Source organism: Oryzias latipes, chromosome 5, assembly GCF_002234675.1.
Source record: "Oryzias latipes chromosome 5, ASM223467v1".
Classification (NCBI taxonomy): Eukaryota; Metazoa; Chordata; class Actinopteri; order Beloniformes; family Adrianichthyidae; genus Oryzias; species Oryzias latipes.
The window spans coordinates 6413106-6432544 of NC_019863.2; the positions used below are offsets into that span (position 1 = coordinate 6413106).

Below are 19439 nucleotides of genomic sequence, written 5' to 3' on the forward strand. Positions count from 1 at the left end.
CTGACTCTTCCAGGATATGATGGCCACTGCCTGCCCTGATTAAAATGACAATATAGTCTAATTAACTCGACCTCAGTGTCAGTGTGCTAAAAGCTGACGGCCTGCTGGATCCTGTTTGAAAGCCCTTTGTCTCCTCATCATCCAAAAATACAACTTTTTTTTTTCTGTGCAAAAAAATGCCTCAACCCCATTTGACAGGATTTGCTAATGGCAATTATTTCACATAAGCTAATTAAATTCAGGCAAAGTTTTTTTTTTCTTCTTTTTTTTATAGCAGATATCTTCCTCCACAGACCTTCAGGGATTTGTCCTTTAGAGTATAATATTACAAACTCCTTCAAGCAATGTTAGTCATTCTGATGATATACTACTTTAAAAGGCCATCTTTGTCTTTCACATCTGATGGGCTTTTGGTTCTTAGTTTTTTAAAATGTTACCATCGTTTATCAGGTTGTCACATGTACTTATTAAAAAGTCAAATTTAGGGCAAAAAGCTGAACACAAATTTAAAGAATGGCAACAAGAGGACTAGAACAGCTTTTTGTTCTGTTAGCTCATTCTTGAAGATTGTGCTCTTTTAGGAGATAATTGGGATTTAATGGGGAGTTAATGACATGAAGCCCCTCTCTTCTTATAAAACAGCATATCTTTTTTATCTGTAGACGTCACCCAACCGCTCAGGCACAGGAAGGGTTGGTGTGGTTTTAGGATTGCAGACCCTTCCACAGCCTGATCTGAGGATCAGAGACTGAAGTGAATGAGGTCTCCACTCCAGCGCTGCATGTGCTTGTCTGTGAATGTTGGGCACTATGAAAAACATCAAGAGGGAAACATCACAGGGGTCATCAGGGATATGTGCTCATTTACATAAACGACAGTTCAGGGCAGAGACATTTATCTTCATTGCAGGTGTAACACATTGCTGTGCTGCATGTGTTTGCCATCAAATGACCCTGCTTTGTTAAACATGAAAGCAAACCGCAGGTTTGAATTTATTACAGTAAAGCACAGAAGCCATATGCATCACCTGGCTTCTGATCCCCACCTGAGCAAGTGTTTACAAAGCCTTTGCTCGGAATGCTTCTGAAGCCATTCAACCCAAGCAAAGAGCAGAGAGCATGTGTGAAGCTGTCCTTGTGGAGATCCGCATCTGTCCTGTGGAGATGTGTGTGTGTTTGTATGGGACACCCCCCTCCCCTCTACCCCTCCCACGCTACTCTCCTGTTTCATCATCTGTTCTGCAGCACCAGGGTGCTCCGGCACAAGTCGACCTCTCTGGATCCATCTGTTGTTGTTATTTTCCGCTGATAATTGGCTCAAACAAATGGAATGCCTGCCCCCCCCCCCCCCCATCCCCCCCGCCTGTGGAACCTATCGCTCTGTTTATTTTCCAAAGGTCTTCTTTCTGCTCTTCTCTCCCTCCACCCTCAGTTTTACACTCTCTCTCTGCCCTACAAGTCAAAATTAATGTCACCTCTGTCCGCGCCCCTCCACCCTGGCTCCTCTGCCTGCACTCCCCCTCCCGCTCTCCTCCGCCCGCACTCCACTGCCCTGGCTCTTCCACCCTGGCACCTCCGCCTTAGCCCCTTCACAGTGGCTCCTCCGCTCTGGCCCCTTCGCAATGGCTCTTCTGCTTTGGCTCCTCCTTCAGCACCCCTCTGCCCTGACTCCCCCACCTTTTCTCATCCACCCACACTACTCCACCCTGGCACCTACACCTTGGCTCCTCCACCCACACTACTCCACCCTGGCACCTTCACTTTGGCTCCTCCGCCTTGGCTTCTCTGCCCTGTTTTCTCCACACCCCTCCACCCTGGCTCCTCTACCCTAGCTCCTACACCTTGGCTCCTCCACCCACACTCCTCCACCCTGGCACCTTCACTTTGGCTCCTCCGCCTTGGCTCCTCCACCCACACTCCTCCACCCTGGCACCTTCACTTTGGCTCCTCCGCCTTGGCTCCTCCACCCACACTACTCCACCCTGGCACCTTCACTTTGGCTCCTCCGCCTTGGCTCCTCCACCCACACTACTCCACCCTGGCACCTTCACTTTGGCTCCTCCACCTTTTCTCCTCCACCCACACTCCTCCACCCTGGCACCTTCACTTTGGCTCCTCCACCTTTTCTCCTCCACCCACACTCCTCCACCCTGGCACCTTCACTTTGGCTCCTCCACCCTAGCTCTTCCCCCCGTGGCTCCTCCGCTTTGGCTCCTCTGCCTGTCTTTTTCTGATCCGAGAAGGTTTTACATGAAAGGTCTCTGACTGCCCAACACTGAATGTGACTGAAAATCCAGCTTCTACATTTTTTTCTGCATTGGATCAACTTCCGTCTTTTTTCTTTGTCTTCACACTATGTGGCATTCCTCTCATAAAAGAGAGATAGATTAATTAAGACTCTAAATAAAAAAAATCTTCTCTATGAGTTCTGGTATATCGCCTGTCCGTCTTGGGGGAGGATCCCTCCTTCATGTGGAAATCCCTGTAGTTTCTTCGTTTTTTCCGGAATCCGTTTTTTTTTAGGAGTTTTTCCTTACCAAGGACAGTCTAAGGGCAGGGATGTCCAGTTTAGTTTAGTCAGTTTGTTATTTCAATTCAATATTTTCCTATTTACCGTAATTTCCGGACTATAAGCCGCTACTTTTTTTCCTGCGCTTACAGCCCTGCGGCTTATTCAGTGACGCGGCTAATTTATGGATTTAATTGGCGGCCGCCATGTACGTGTTTTCGGACTCAGTGAATGGTTTGAATTCTCTATCTAAAACCAAACACAAGTCATTTGATTTTCAACACACCTCTAAGCAGCCAAACAGCATGGACTTGACTTCAGGTCTTAGACACTTCAGTCATGGTTCAACAGAACGAAACACGCATGCCCGGCCGCATCCCAGAATCCTTTGGTGCCATTAGACCCAACGTGCACGTGATCGCCGCTACAATATGATGAAGCTTTCAAGTTAAAAGCAATCGTTAAAAGCAGCGTGAAAAATCCACCATCAACAATGAGTTTGGAAAAGCCGGTTAGCTGCGTGACGGAGAGAACAGCGGATGGAGTGAATTTACCTCTGAGTCATAGTGACTCGGCTGGCTGCACGTAAATATGTGGGAATAACATCAGCCTTTAATTTGTCGGGACACGACTGGAAGCACAAATCGACGTGATCGTTTTTACGGTTTCTAAGGACTGAGCGGAATTTTGCATTGAAAAGCTCACACCGACCCACAGCCGCCGTGTGAGCTGGAGACATGTTCTGCTGCTCGTTCACATAGAGCTACGGGGCCGATGGCAGTCTGATGGCTCCCACACGTAACAACGCATCCGCCCCTCATCCACAAAACGTTCAGTTTTAAGTCCGATTGCTCTACACAGACACGATTTGCTCCGTCCAGCGCAGAATGGGGACAAAGCGTTCTTCCCTGGGTGACAAGGAGCGCGCGGAGCGCAGAGGCGTCCGCGGAGCAACAGTGTTTGTTGTGGAAGGAAACTTCTTACGCACGCGCCGCGCTGAGGCGCGCGTATCGCGCTGAGGCGCGCGCTTTTCAGTCGCCGCTGCTTTATTTTACTGGTGTTACTACTCCCATAACGCTGCCGCGACACAAGCGGAAGGAGAGCTGTTCCCGTTTACCCCTCCATGCACTGCTGATACTTGCTGATTCTTAAACACGTACAACAGTATGGCGAGGCGAGCGTTGGCCCCGCCTTTAGCCCCTAAGACTCATGGGAAATGGGAGATCGCGGATGTAAATTTCCTCATCATAACTGAGGGATGTAATGTTGATTATATGGTTACTGTTTGTAATTTTATGTATGATACCTAGATTGTCAATAAGTAAAAAAAATAATAAAAAAAACATAACTGAGGAACTTGTGAACAGAATAGAGTTCCATGCTGTTTGGCAGATGTAGGTGTATTCAAATACATGATCTTGAGGCAAAGCTGATTCCACCCACAGTGTGCTAACGAAGTACTGGGAATCAGGATGTGAATTGTCAGGATGACAATGATGCCTAGTACATGCGGCTTGTACTCCGACGCGGCTTGTGTATGTATAAAAGTAGTTAAACACGTGAAAATGGGTGGGTGCGGCTAGTAATCGGGTGCGCTTTGTAGTCCGGAATTTACGGTAATTCAATGTATTCATGATCTTTTTGAATTTATGTTTCTTTTCTTTGTTGTGAATTTGGGCTATGTAAATAAAATTGAATTGAATTGAATTCAGTTAAAGAGATAAAGGTGGAGGGGAGGGGTTTTCACACCAGCCTTAAAAAAAGGCTTGTAGACAGGACATGCAGCTTTGAATAAGGTAAGATAAGATAAGATAAGATAAGATAAGATAAGATAAGATAAGATAAGATAAGATAAGATAAGATAAGATAAGATAAGATAAGATAAGATAAGAAAGCCTTTATTTGTTCCGCAAAGAGTACGTTTGTCAATATGTTTGTCAAATAATTGCTGTCTGTGAAGCAATTAAATGGTAAATGATCTAAAGTAACTATATTTTCATATTTGGATCTAGGCATGTTTCATGCTATTCTTCTTTTCCTCTGTTGTTTTTGTTTTGTTTACTCAGATGTTTTTGGGGTTTAAAACATCTGTTTTTAGACATTTGCAGCATTTCCACTTGTTTTTACTTCTTTCTTTGACATTCCTGTATTTAACAGATTCCTCACTATGTTTTCTATTTACATAGATCCAACCCTGCATAGTTAGCTGCCTTTTTCTGCTTGACTCACCTGTTGGTGTTCAGCGACTGAACAGGCACGCCTTTTTTTTCCTTTTCTAAAGGTCTACTTCTTAAAATGAGTCCGAACAGGTACGGCTCTCTGTCAGTGACTGCTGTCTTTTATCTCTGCTTAGCTGTTTGTGTTTTAGTAGAGGGACTGTCCTGCTGCCTGTTTAATCTGGAGCAGGACTCTGGCATTTGTTGTGTTTTGACTACATACTTCTACTCTTTCTCTGCTCGCCCGTTTGAGTTCAGGCTCTTCCCATTCGCTTCTCTCTGTTCTCCAGACTTGCTGCTTATAGTTGCAGCATTCTCCTCTGTAGAAGTGGGTTTCAAACATTCTGTATTCTGAGGAAATCTGAATCATTATATAGTTTGATGGAAAAACGTTTGTATGGCTGTTTTCTGGTAAGTCTGTACATTTTTCATTTCCCTCTGTTCTTTTGTTTTACCCGTGTGTGTCTTCATGGGGGTGTGTTCTGTGAGTAATAGACAATGTTTTGTGTAGGGTTGTAGATTGCATTGGGTTAGTTTGTATGTCAGTGTGTTAACATATAGGTTTACCAGCAGAGGCCATTTCAAAAATAGTGCGTTTAGTCCAGTGACTCCGGGTTGGAGACAAAGCAGCAGCTGAGATTCTTAGTTCCTCCCTTCAATCACATAATTTGTTCTAGATTTTTGTTGAAGCTTTGTTTTATTGAAATAAATAGAACATGCTTTTAAATTCATTCACCAAGCTCCTTTGTAGTGTGCAGTTTTTTTTTTTTTTTACAAAAAGCAGTTTTAGGACAGTCATAGAGGAGATGGTACTTCTTGAAAGATCCATGTAGATCACAGATTGAAAAAAAAACAACTTCTATGTGCTTGTACTTGAAGAATAAACATAAAAATGAACCTAGCTAATGCTGGCACAGCCACAATGGCACTATGGGCCTACGCACAGCCTGCCATTCATTCTATGCCTGGCTGGTAACTGTAAAGTTGACCCCGAATCCTTTGGTTCTGTACTAGATCTGGTTCTGTTGTCGTGCATGGAACGCCAGGTCTACTTGCAAAAGTGAGCCAAAGCACTGTTCCTTGTGGCCGTGACAGAGAACGTCATGATGTCAACATCTGTCAGATCTACAAATAGGACAAACGGTATGTCAGGCAATTTGTAGGGTGACAAATATTTTTAAACATGACAACAAAGAGGTCTATCTAATCCAGGGGTCACTAACCCTGTTCCTTGTGGGCTACCGTCCTGCTTGTTTTCAGCTAACCCTGCTTATGTAGATGCTGATTAGTTGAATTGAATCAGCCCAGTTTCTGATTGACTGAACATACCTGATCCAGGTGAGAAGCAATTACTGAAGCAGGGTTAGCTGCAAAACAAGCAGGGTGGTAACCCACAAGGAACAAGTTTGGTGACCCCAAGTGAGCGTCTGCTGGAAATTTTGTACAGCATAAAGATCCTGAAGCTGCTCCACCAAAAAGAAAAAAATTTACATTCAGTGAGGCAAATACGTATTTGAACCCCATGTGACTTTGCAAGTTCTCCCACTTAGAGATCGTGGAGGATCTGACATTTTTGTCTCAGCTGCATGTCCACTGTGAGAAACATCATCAAAAAAATTTGGAAATCACTTACTGTTGCATAATTTTAGGAATAATTTATTTGGATGCTACTGCTGCAAATAAGTATGTAAACCTCTGTTTATTAGCTAGAATTCTGACCTTCAAAGACCTGGTAGTCTGCCTTTAAATAGTCCACCTCCACTCCACTTATCATTCTAAATAAGAAGCACCTGTTTGAGATGGTTAGCTGCGTAAAGTCACATGTCTGCCTCATACAATCAGTAAGACTCCAACTACTAACATGGCCAAGACCAAAGAGCTGTCCAAAGACAACATTATATACCTCCATAAATACTGTACCAAATTTTAACATTGACTTTCTCAGGTTTTTTTAAAATGAAAATGTTAGACTCCTCTGTGATTTTTAGGTTAAAAGAACAGGGTGTTCAAATACTTATTTGCCTCACTGTATCTACTCCAAAATCTGCAATGTTGGGAGTTTAAAATAGTGAAAGAAACAATTAGGACAAAAAATAATGTTGGTGACGATATCAAAACTTGCCATCTTGGTTGGTAAACACTGCCATAACTGTACTGTACTGGCTGATGTGGTGCCGAATGGAGAACAGGCATTCATCCCCCCCCATTATATTGTCAACATGGTTGCTGTACATTAGGCCTGCACAATATACCGCAAATTTACCTTTATCGCAATATCCAGCTCTACAATAGGCATATCGCAAAAGACTGCGAATATCGCAATAAATCATAACCCAAAATGTGTTAAAACAATCTTATGGCAGCTTGACGCTTTTAACGAATCAAATAAATCCCTTTATGCTTTGACCAATCAGATGGACGCCTTCCCATAGTTTACCAATCAGATGGAGGCCTATTATGTTAGATGTTTGTCACCTATGTCGATGAGGGTCATTTGGAGTATGATTTTAAACTGTTGCAATGGAATGGGAATGATGTTTTTGGTATTTTTCTATTTTTTTATATACCGCAAATTATATCGTTATCGCAATATTAATCTCTAATATCGCATATCGCAAGTTTTCCTCATATCTTGCAGCCCTACTGTACATAAAGCCGAGACTGCACTGAGTATTTATTGGTGTGACTTTTGATGATAGAAAATGGCTTGGCAGATGACCTAATGATCAGATTCTTTTTTTTTTACTTGTCCTGTCCAACAGCTGAGCAAACAGATGAGTGCTGAAGGCCTCTTGTGTTGGACATATTTTACTTTTACAATAGGGTATGAGTCTTCTATACACCCGGTGCATAGTTGAATTAACTCCTTTTGTAATTTATACTAAACTTTATTCACATTAATTATATTTGTAACAGTTTTTTGTTGGACGGACGGAAAAGAAAGAGAGGGAAGAAGAGAGAGGGATTGTCACAGCGAGCAGTTGTCACATTAAAGCAACAGGCAGAGATGGTTTACTGATAGATTTTTATTTGTTCATGTAGCTAAAGTTAAGCAGCAGCAAAGTTGTTACTGGTCAGGAGAACATATGAAAGCACATAGATTTAAATATTTAGGTTTTACAGCAGCTCCATGTCTATGTGTATGCCTTGTCTGATTGTGGTGACTCACCTCTGTTTCCTGTGTCAGGAATGGAATGGCCAGCAAAAGAGATCCCTGAGGGTATAAGAACCTTATATTGGTGGGAGGGAAGCAAAATCATTGTAAAGTTAACAGGGGTGATTTAGAGTAGTAATTTTATTATTTGAGTGAATTCATGAAATGGTTTAGGAACAAGTGGCCGGGATAGGCTCCAACAGCCCCGTGACCCCTAAAGGGACTAAACGGAATAGAAAATGAAGGTTTAGGAACAGTTAGTGAGTTCTATTTTTGTATGGGGAAATTATTTATTTTTAAAGGGGTTGGGGAAACTTTGAATGTATTTATTTTAATATTTTGTGTAAATAGGTTATCTGTGGGAACCTAGGTGGATGGTAGCTCCCAAAGGAGAAATCCTATAAAGGTGGGAGTTGTAAGCATTTGGAGTTTGTTGTTGGTTGGCGGTTAGAGCTTGGGGCATGACTGTGAAATGGCAATGGAAGAAAATAGAAAATAAAGTTTTGAGCTAAACCCAAGGCCTGAGACTCCGCCTGTGCTTCTACCATGATGATGGCCTCCAAAACTATGAGCTGAACTTGAAAAGGATGTTAGAGATAACAATTCTAAAAGGGGTGTCCACACACACACACTCAAATGTTACAAGCATACCTTTTGGCTCCAATAGTGTTCATTTACACTCAGGTAAACATGAATATAAAACAACTAACGTTCACGCACGCATACTTATGCCTTCAGACCAACACATGTAAAACATTTTATTCAGTCACGCAAACTATTTGTGCTAATGCGAGCTAGCACCTGTGCGCGAGTGAGTGTTTCTGTTCTTCTGCCGTGGATGATGGAATGTAAAAGGGAGGAGGGAGAGTGCCCAGTAATCCCCACACCAAGACCCCCGCCGCAGCAACATCGGCAGCCAGGACCCCCCAACATCTGCACGGTAGCAGATAGAGGAAAACCGCCCGCCGGGCAATCACATCCGCCACATGGGCCCCCAATGCCAGAAAGCAGGGAGGCATAGGGGGACAGAGAGTGTAGGCTCCAGCCCTACCAGAGGAGCAGCCCCCCTGCCGTGCCAGGAGGGCCCACTGTGGGGCCCTGCCCCAGGAGAGCACCCCCAGCCACCACACAAGCAGCCTACCACCACCCAGGAGGTGTGAACATCCCCCCATCCCAACTCAAGGCACGAACGAGGGACCCTCCAAGGGAGACAAGCTCCAGGCAGCCACCCACCATGCCAACGGTTGGTCTAGGAGAGAGCACGGCAGGGGCCAGACACCCCTGCCCCGGAGGAGGATGCCCAAGAGAAGTGGGGGTCCATAAGGACCCACAGTTGGAATTTTGGAGAAGGCCGGCCCTCGATGGTAAGTACCAGAACCCACACTACAGGGACACGCAGACCCACGGGCTCAGATGTGATGGGATCCCCGGTCGATTGTCTTGCCAGAGAGCTCAGTGATCCCTCTCCCTGCATGTAGAGATGGCTGCGGGGCCAGGAAGCAAGCACCCAAGGGACACAGCCTCCATTGCTGACGGCCTGGTAACCCCGCCAGGGATGGAGCAGGTGACAGATGATCAGAGGTCCCACCTTCCTTGTGTAATACATTTTATCTTTTGTATTTAGAGGTATCTGTGGCATGCAGAAAATGATGGAGTTTAGTTGCAGCAACAGCTCATGCATGTTTGTTTGTTTTTTCGTGATTGGCAGCTTTTACAGCTTACACACTACAGCAGGTTTTAGAGATGATCACAGTACTGGTTAAAAGGGATAGAAAGCAAACTGACACTTGCCCAATTTAAATGGTCTCCCTTTGCAAATAGGTTTACTTCACCTAATGTCTTTTCTCACACAATGATTAGAAAAAAGTTGGTTCTGTCAAAATCCCAAACCACTTGCTACAGTGGACAGTTTATCTTTTTATTGAAGTGTTTTGAAGTTTCTTTTGCATACAATTCCCAATGTTTATACATTGTGTGGCACTGGTATTTCTAAAAAAAATCCTGTTTTCCTCTATGTAATCGGGGACCAGTAGGAAGAGTTTATACAATTTATAAATTTGCTAAAACTCTGCACTGTATTCCAAAGAAATACAGGGGTGTGTCTATTTTGGGTTGTGCGTTGAATCCGTTTTACTTGATGTACCGTAATTTCCGGACTACAAGCCGCTACTTTTTTCCTGCGCTTACAGCCGTGCGGCTTATTCAGTGACGCGGATAATTTATGGATTTTATTGGCGGACGCCGTGTACGTATTTTCGGACACAATGAATGGTTTGAATTCTCTAACACCAAACACAAGTCATTTCATTTTCAACACGCCTCTAAGCAGTCAAACAGCATGGACTTGACTTCAGGTCTTAGACACTTCAGTCATGGTTCAACAAAACGAAACACGCATGCCCAGCCGCATCCCAGAATCCTTTGGTGCCATTAAACCCAACGTGCACGTGATCGCCGCTACAATATGATGAAGCTTTCAAGTTAAAAGCAATCGTTAAAAGCAGCGTGAAAAAATCCACCATCACCAACGGGTTTGGAAAAGCCGGTCAGCTGCGTGACGGAGAGAACAGCGCATGCTCCGGAGTGCATTTACCTCTGAGTCATAGTGACTCGGCTGGCTGCACGTAAATATATGGGAATAATATCAGCCTTTATTTTGTCGGGACACGACTGGAAACACAATTCGTGGTCGTGTTAACGGTTTCTAAGGACTGAGCGGAGTTTTGCATTGAAACGCTCACAGCCTCCGTGTGAGCTGGAGACTGCGTGTCGTGTGAGCTGCGGGGCCGATGGCAGTCTGAAGGCTCCCACACGTAACAACGCATCCGCCCCTCATACACAAAACGTACAGTATTAAGTCCGATTGCTTTGCACAGACACGATTTGCTCCGTTCACCGGCGCAATGGGGACGAAGCGCTCCTCCTTGAAGCCGCCCTGGCCAGAGCTGTCGGAGTAGATAGGAAGGGGAGACAAGGACCGCGCGGGGCGAGCGCAGAGCGCAGAGGCGTCGAGCCATTCTGCAGGCTGCAGCCAGGGCTTACTGGAGGCGTCCGCGGACCAACAGTGTTTGTTGTGGAAGGAAACTTCTGACCCACGCGCCGCGAGGAGGCGCGCGTATCGCGCTGAGGCGCGCGCTTTTCAGTCGTCGCTGCTTTATTTTACTAGCGTGTTTTTTAACCAGCCCTGTTAGTACCATAACGCTGCCGTGACACAAGCGGAAGGAGAGCTGTTCCCGTTCACCCCTCCATCCACTGCTGCTCCTTGCTCATTCTTAAACACGTACAACAGAATGGCGAGCCGGGCGTCTGCCCCGCCTTTAGCCCCTAAGACTCATGGGAAATGGGGGATCGCGGATGTAAATTTCCTCATCATAACTGAGGGATGTAATGTTGATTATATGGTTACTGTTTGTAATTTTATGTATGATACCTAGATTGTCAATAAGTTACAAAAATAAAATAAAAACCATAACTGAGGAACTTGTGAACAGAATAGAGGTGCATACTGTTTGGCAGATGCAGATATACTCAAATACATGAGCCTGAGGCAAAACTGACTTCACGTACTGTGTGCCAATCAATCACAGTTGCTCTGTGAGTCAGGACGTGATCTGTCAGGATTACAATGTTGCGGATTACAATGTTGCCTAAATCATGCGGCTTGTACTCCGACGCGGCTTGTGTATGTATAAAATTAGGTAAACACGTGAAAATAGGTGGGTGCGGCTAGTAATCGGGTGCGCTTTGTAGTCCGGAATTTACGGTAATATCAAATCTCTCGTATGCAATTTTTATTTTTTGTTAACAGCTCAGGAAAACTTGTGGTAGGTCTAAAGAATGTGGTAGATCAAAAAGGCTTGGCACTCCTCAGACAGCGCGGCTTCTTCTTGAGTTTAGAGATAATCTTAATTCTGCAAAAAAAACAGTCAGAACATCAGCTGGTTGGCCTGAAACTGGCTTTCATTCATGTTGGTATGTTGGAATGTCAGGGTTTGCTGTGAGAAGCCCTACTAAAAAAAGTATAAACTTTCAAATAAACTTTACTGTACTCTCATGCATGCTATTTACAAACACTGTTTTGCTCTTCTACACACATAAATAAAGTTTATCACAAACGCTGATTCAGAGCTAAACACCCTGGAATTTTATTGTTATATCCCGTCTCCTGAAGGATACAAAGAAATTGTGGACTGACAGATTTTGAGAGGCTTTCATTCTTTAAATACAAGTTCAGTTTCCCCACCCATGTGTTGAAGTTTCCTTGGGCAAGACAATGAACCATACATTGCTTCTGGTGGTTATAGGTTGGCGCCAGTGTTTGGCAGCAGAGCCGTCATCAGTGTATAAATGTGTGTGTGCATGTGAGTAAATGGTACTGTGACTAACGCACTTTGGGCCTTAAGGAAAGTTAGAAAAGTATCATTTTATTCACTGCTATGAACTACATAAGAATAAAACATTGGGACATAGTGGCCAATAATGTGGAAAAATGACTTTGTACCATCACCAGACAGCTAATTTTTTTTTTTAGCATTTATTTAATAATCGTTTGTGTTACTTGTTAACAAATTACCCAGATGTGAAGTCAGATTTTTTACTTAATAGTTAATAGTTAATAAACATAAATAACTTACATAAATAATAAATACATTTTGCTAGCCAATGAGTTTAGTGACATTTTTGAGTTATCTCTGAGAACATTAAAGTTCTGTTGACAACATTTATTGCACTGATTGTTCTAGATTTCAGTCTGAAAGTTGTCTTTGCTTGTCTTGATTAACAGTTCAAGGTCAGATCTGCATTTTAAAGAGATTTGCCTTTATAATTATTGACCCAGAACTCCAAACCCACAATGATGTGGTCCTCTTACCAAAAACACATTGAACAGTTTATCTTTCCAATCACGATCCTACTAAGAAAAAGCAGGATAACCAGCATCAATAATATTGGTATAGAGGTTCTACTCCTGCCCTCAAAACTGGGTTATAAATTGGCTTTAAAAACTGGAATGAAGAATCTTTTTTTAGCCTCAACTGCACATTCTTAAAGTGAATTTAGAATGTCTTTTCAAAGCCAAACAACAACCAGATGTAAAGATTCAAAAGCAGCTTCTACAAAAGGAACTGCCTCTTACATTTTCCTCAAGTGTGTTGTTGTGTGTGTGTAATATTGAATTTTAATGTAATATGTAATCTAATATCTCTTGTACAGCTAGAGCTCTGACGGTGAGATTTTTGATCACCGTGGTGATGAACCAGCAGGGGGCGCGGAGTCGCAGTTAACCGCAGCCCCCCCCCCCCCCCCCCCCCCCAACACAAAATCCCACGCATCGCAAATGAATACAATTACAATGCAGTATTCTTTATTAACAAATAACAACTTCTGTTGTAGAATGAGGATGTGTATGTGCTTTTGGAACCGCGCGCATGTGTGTGTAAGTAGAGAGAGCGTGCAGCGTGGAGGGATTGACACCCGCGTGCCAGCAAGAGGAAGTGAGAGGCGGAGGGAGTGAAGGAGAACATTAATAAAAGGTTTCCCCCAGAAACCCTTGAAGTCTGAACACAGGACTAGCAGAAAAAGTAAATTATCAGCAAAGATGAAATGTGTTTATTATAGTTTTAATCATGCACCATATGCAGAACTTAAAATAAATAAATAAAAAAACTCCAAAAAAAAAAAGTGCGGTGATGGGTGATGACCTCATCACAGCGGTGATGAGGTTATTATCACACCCTTATGTGTACATCCTGTCATAGATTTCTGCTTGGTTCTCATGAAAAAGGAAACATGTAAAATGTTAAAATGTTCTTTGCCTTTCTTGGATCATGTCATATATTTTATTTTAAATTGTTCGATAAATTTTCATTTAAAAATGGAGAGAGATAATACTCTGCACTAAAAACTTGAATCTATTGTATTAATATCATAGTACTGGGTAATACCAATGTATTTACAGTCATGCTGAGATTTGTCTGTGTTTTGCAGAACAGACACAAGTTAAGGCAATGTCCCACAGCCAATACATACATTTTGCACATATTGCATGGATGATAACTGGTCATACTTGAATATACATGGAAATAGTGAAAAAAAATTGTGGTTTTTATGTTAAATTTTCACAGATGTATCACGAAGGAACCATGTTAAAACCACGGAAACAGTGACAATAAACCACACAAAGATCACGTATATCAATTGCGCTGTTTAAATGCAATTCATTAGTGATTTGTGTGTCAGTTAAATCATTTTAACTTGATGTGCGGCAAAGAAGAATACAGCTGCTTTCTTGGACTTTCTTCTGTCATAATGACCTTTAGCCAATCAATGGGTTTCAACAGTAGCCCCTCCCTAACCGGTCCATTCCATTTGTCTATTGACCTACAATGGGGGCCAAAAAATGCTTTGGTCCGGTCTGACTTAACCGTTCCATTCCATAATGGAAATGCCTAAAATACCAGATAGGAACGTACCATACCAGACCGCTCGGTGGATACAAAGCATAACTGTCTCAACACAGATCGTCCAGCCTCAACAATGTGATGGAAAAGACATCTATGTTTTGTTTTGTTTTTAGATTTTTTTTAATTATTATTTTTTTTTTTTTTGTTAGAACAAACTGTAGGCCCTAGCACGGTCAGCAGATGCAGATGATTTTTTTCAAAAGCAGATACTGAGTGGTTTAAGCTTTCAGGCTGTGCTGTAAAGACGAGGCTAGTTTAACAGTCTCCTATTGACAACCATTGAGCCAGGCCTGAATGGTAATGATGTGCAAGAGTTCATTAATGAGCCGCCACAGTAGAAGCGGCAGATACAGTGTTAAGAATGCTTAATGCAATTAATGGAATAACTTTACTTAGTGGTAAATATTCATGGGCCCTCATCTTTTGTTGATAGCCTGTCCATTAAAGCAGCTGAAGCGCTGTCCACACTGAATGGTGGCTCTTTGTTCGAATGGGATGCGTTACAGTGGGGGTGTCATCATTTATATTTTGGACATGCAATCCTTCAACAAAGCGAAAGGCTCTGTTAACATACCTGGGACTGGAGAGCTCATCACACCTGCGACCCCTCCACAAAAAGTCCACTTCAGATTTGTGCACGGAATACAATGACACTGTTCAGAACCAGATAGAACCACAGTTTTTAGATAGTTTTGCTAAACCCATCTGGACTTACATATTTCCCTCCAGCTTTTGAAAACAGGTTTTGGACTAATGGCCATCTGTGCATCAGTGACTCCTAAATGCCAAGACATTTCTTTGTCAGAAATGCCCCCTCTGTTTTTACTTTTTTACTACAACCTGCTGCAGAAGAACAGAACCTAAAAAAATGCTGTTTTGTTTTAGGAAATTGTTGCCTTGTGACTTATGTTCTTTGCTTAGGCGTCTTACTGAGTGTTCATGTTACCCACCTGGGTGGGTAATTATCTCAACCAGAAGATCTTCTATTTCCTAAAATCTCAAAGTGGGAGTGTGTGATGGGCTTGCTTTCCTCCACCAGTGAAAGCAGCATGTGTTTGTTTATCCTCACCCTTTGATCTCTGCACCCCCACGGCTCCAAATGGCAATAGAGCCGCCTTGTGCTGTTTCAAATGGAGACAATTATTCGCTTAGGTATTACAAGATGGGCTTTATATTAGCAGGAGAAAAAAGCATACAGCCTCTATCAGAATCTTGCGTGCTTCTCTTTCCCTCTCCTGTATACATTTCCATCATTAATTTGACTGAAAATGTACGTAAATGGATGTTATGCTCATGAAACTCCTGTGATAGGAATGAATTTGGTTTCGTATTTGAAGCAGAGAATATATCTGCCATTTGTCAGCACTCAGCATTGATTAATGATTTCATTGAGTATATGCTGATCGAAGTGGAATGAATCCCAACAATTGGACAGTTCTGTGAGAACAGGCCAGTTTTGTGGCTTTAGCAGCCAGAGCTCAGAGGGAACTGAACGCTGACTGTCATTTCCAACTAGGACATTTACCTCTTAATTAATGCAGAAAACTGTCTGTTGTTATCTCGCCTTTAGATAAACACTCACACTAATGCCTGGCCACATTTTTGACTGCCAAATGTCAACGGCAGCAGAGAACAGTAAGAGCAGGAGTCTTTGTTTTAATTCTTGGAGCGGGGGTTAATCACTGCATATTCTGCAATTCTGCTTACTTTTGAGAGTGCCTCTCATTCGTATGACGGTGTGCTCTCCTCTCAAATGTTTATATTGCCTGGGCCTCGCTGGTTACTCCAGAGACGTTAGCGATGCAGATCCGAGCCGCTCCAGGACAGAGCATAACTGCCAGAAAGTTTTTGTCTTGCAAATAAACCAGTCCCATTGTTCCTGCGTTATCATCAGTGGGTGTGGTTTAAGGAAACAGACAGGTGGAAAAGTGAGGATCAATTACACAAACAGGGATTGCTGCTAGAGAAATGAAAGGCGGCTTCCACACTGGCATGGAAGGAAGTCCAGCTTCATCCAAACCTATGAAGGGACTCAGCACAGGAATGCTGCTTCTTTCCTGAACATTTGCAGCAGGTGGTTCATTACGAGTATTTGGTTTACACATGTGTACTACCCATTGAACTGCATTGTAGGTGCTGATGACAAACATTATGTTCCACCTCGGTAATGAATTCCCTTCTATTAATAATGATTTGGTTTGTGTCCACAGGGTGAGGAGGCTTACCATTGCTGGAACAGGAGATTGCACTGAACAAGTAAGTCCTTGTTGAGAGTAAACATGCAATCATTCACCCGTCGCAGCCACAGCATGTGTGGAAGTGCTCCTTTGAATCGGCTTAATAATTACCTGGGGGCAGTGCAGTTTTCTTGTTTGTGTACAGTATTATATGTGTGTGTGTGTGTGTGTATGGGTGGGGTGGACAGGTGCTCTTTGTTTGTGTTGTCACGTTCTGCTGTCCTGAGACCAGCAGTGGTGAGTAGAACAGACCCAGGTCCCTAACAGGTGAAAATTGGCAACCCCCCCCAACAATAATGGTTTATATATGCTGAGAGAAGGAAAAATGGTAAAAATTCAAGGTCTTGGAGCCAGCTGCTCACTTCCACTGCTCGAGTAGAATACTGCTATGTTTACAAAACAAGAAGAAAACTTTTCAGTAAATATAAACGCTGTTATGGTTTTCAAAACATGGCCTGACTGCTTTGTGCTGGACAAGTTGACTTTGTTGAGTTGGGACATGAGTGTCTGCTGGGACAGGACAAACTTCACAGGAATAATGACGATTGGAGATTCAGTAAATTTGTTAGCTTGGATGAGCAGAATGCACTAAGAAAGGAAAATGCATCACAAAAACTTGTGTTTTGTGTGAAACTTTATCTTTAAAAGAAAGAAATACACAAAGCAAAACCTGGTTCTGCTGCAGCTTAGTCAGGTTAAGCCAGCATTACTCCTTAGTGGAACATTTCTAGTTTCATTAAAGTGTTTGGGAAAAGTTACTGAAGGTGTTGTGCAGTCTAAACATAAAGAGTCATTTTTTTCTGTAGCTTTTATTCCACATCTGAACCCTTTGTAATAACTGTAAATCATAACACACATTTGTTAAATATAATGATGTAGAAAAACTGTCGTCAGCTGCACTGCTTCTGATATCTGCCTGTGATTCTGACCCAATCACATCTAGCTTTCCAAAAATGAATCATTTCAGTGCAGAAAAGGGTTTTGTTCTTCTTGAGAAATTCAAAATGGTCATATCTCGTGATTGACCTCATTTGCCTTACGTAAATTCATGTAGAGGAAAGACTAGAGTCTGGAGAGGATGCAGACCCTTTTGAGTCCTCCTGCATTCTTTTCTTTTCTGCTGAAGTGTCTTTATTCTGTCTAGTTCATGGAGGAGATAAGAATAAACAAGTGGCTTTAAATGATCTGTGCACAGAAAGGTCACATTTAGATTTATGCAGGGATGAAGGTTGGCCTTCTGCAATGGTTCCCTTGACTGTTATTGTTTATTGCTACTTATAACTTCTTTCAAAGCAGGAATTTTTTTATTTCAGCATCATTGTTTTCAGTCTAAAACCTAATCAGCTTTTAATTCAGTTGCTTTTGCATCCTGCTGAATATCCATGCATCTATAACGCCTTCATTCTTAATATTAGGGATGCACCAATGCGATCACGTGATTGCAGACTTGATTGAAATCGGATGTTAACTCCCGATCAGTGATCAGATGTTTATTTAATTATTTTTTTTATCAGTGCTGTGTATTTTAAATACATGTCCTGGTAGAAGTCCACAGATCAGGACATTATGCTGGCGTAAAGCACAGTGGAAAATGGCAGCAGATTGAGCGGGAGGCTAACGGCTAATAAAAACAGCTCTGTAGGGTTAGCAAGATATTCACAGAAAAAACGAAATGAATCTATAATATCTAAAAAAAACTGAAACTAAGACATGGTTATATTGATATGATCTACTCATGAAAAGTTATCAAGACATTCATGCTGTAGCAACAATTTATAAAGAAAGTCCTTGTTTTTGTGCAGATGTGAATAACATCTGATGTTGAATATGGAGTCCTATACTGTTCATAATTAAATAAATAAATATTTAATTAAATAAGTAAATATGACCTCATGCAAATACACAATAAACCAATAAATCTCTCATAAATATATAAAAAGATCATGAAATTGTGAAAAACCTGCACACAGATTTTAAATTAGCCATTGTATTATTCAATATATTTCTTTTTGGCTTTAAAAACCTGTTCATTATTTTAAAACAGCATTTTAAAATATTCATTTTTGATCATGTTGAATATTATTATAATTCTGTCTTTTTTCAGAAGCTCGTATTTCAAAATCAATATTTTCCAAAGTAGCTTTGTTTTTATTTCATGTTGCTGTTTTTCAAAATGGCTTATTTATTTGATGTAGAGCTTTCTCAGGAGAATGGGTCTGTCTGTCAATCAGTGAAAGTGGGCGGGATCTAAACGCTCATTGGCTCATCCATGGAAATCGAGTGTGCCAGTCAGAGAGATTACATGTTTCAGCGATATCCGCGCGGCTTTGCTGACATTACAGATCAAATAGAGTCAAACAATCTGTCTGCTGCAGAAGATGCAAACATCTACGACACTGTTTTTGTAGTTTGAGGGTGTGTGTGGACCAAACCACAGAGGAGCTCCGATCGTCCGCGTCTCTATAAGTCCCCTGTTCAAACACTCCTCATTCTTACGCCATTGACTCAGAGCTCACATCGTGCCTGATGTCGGCTCGCAGGAGGTGAGCTGGCGGACCGACAGTCAGACCAGGCAGCTGCGCAAAGCAGGACAAGCCTGCTCAGGCCTCTTGAACCTTATGATATTTTCTATTTTCAATGAGACAATGATTATAATCAGGTCCTCTGATTTTATTTTTCCCTCTGAGGGAAAATGTTGAACCTTTCCTGCGATGACGTTTCTGACATCTAAACACTCTCCATGTGCATTGTGCATCCATGCATTGTTACTGAGATAAGCACAAGCAACCGCTCCATGTGGCTATCAGGCTAAAAACATTAGCTGATAGCTCCTCCCACATGCGGCATGGTGCGTTCATGGAAC

General features: G+C 42.4%; 1 protein-coding gene across 12 annotated transcripts in view; it reads left to right on the forward strand.

Moving 5' to 3' along the window:
* Window positions 1-19439, forward strand: part of LOC101173216 (forkhead box protein P1-B) — a 206458-nt gene that overhangs the window by 78908 nt on the left and 108111 nt on the right. For all 12 annotated transcript variants that reach the window (XM_023954813.1, XM_023954807.1, XM_023954811.1 and 9 more), the window contains one exon: window positions 16550-16595. The gene's annotated coding sequence lies outside the window, so the exon portion shown is untranslated. The remainder of the gene's footprint in view (window positions 1-16549; window positions 16596-19439) is intronic.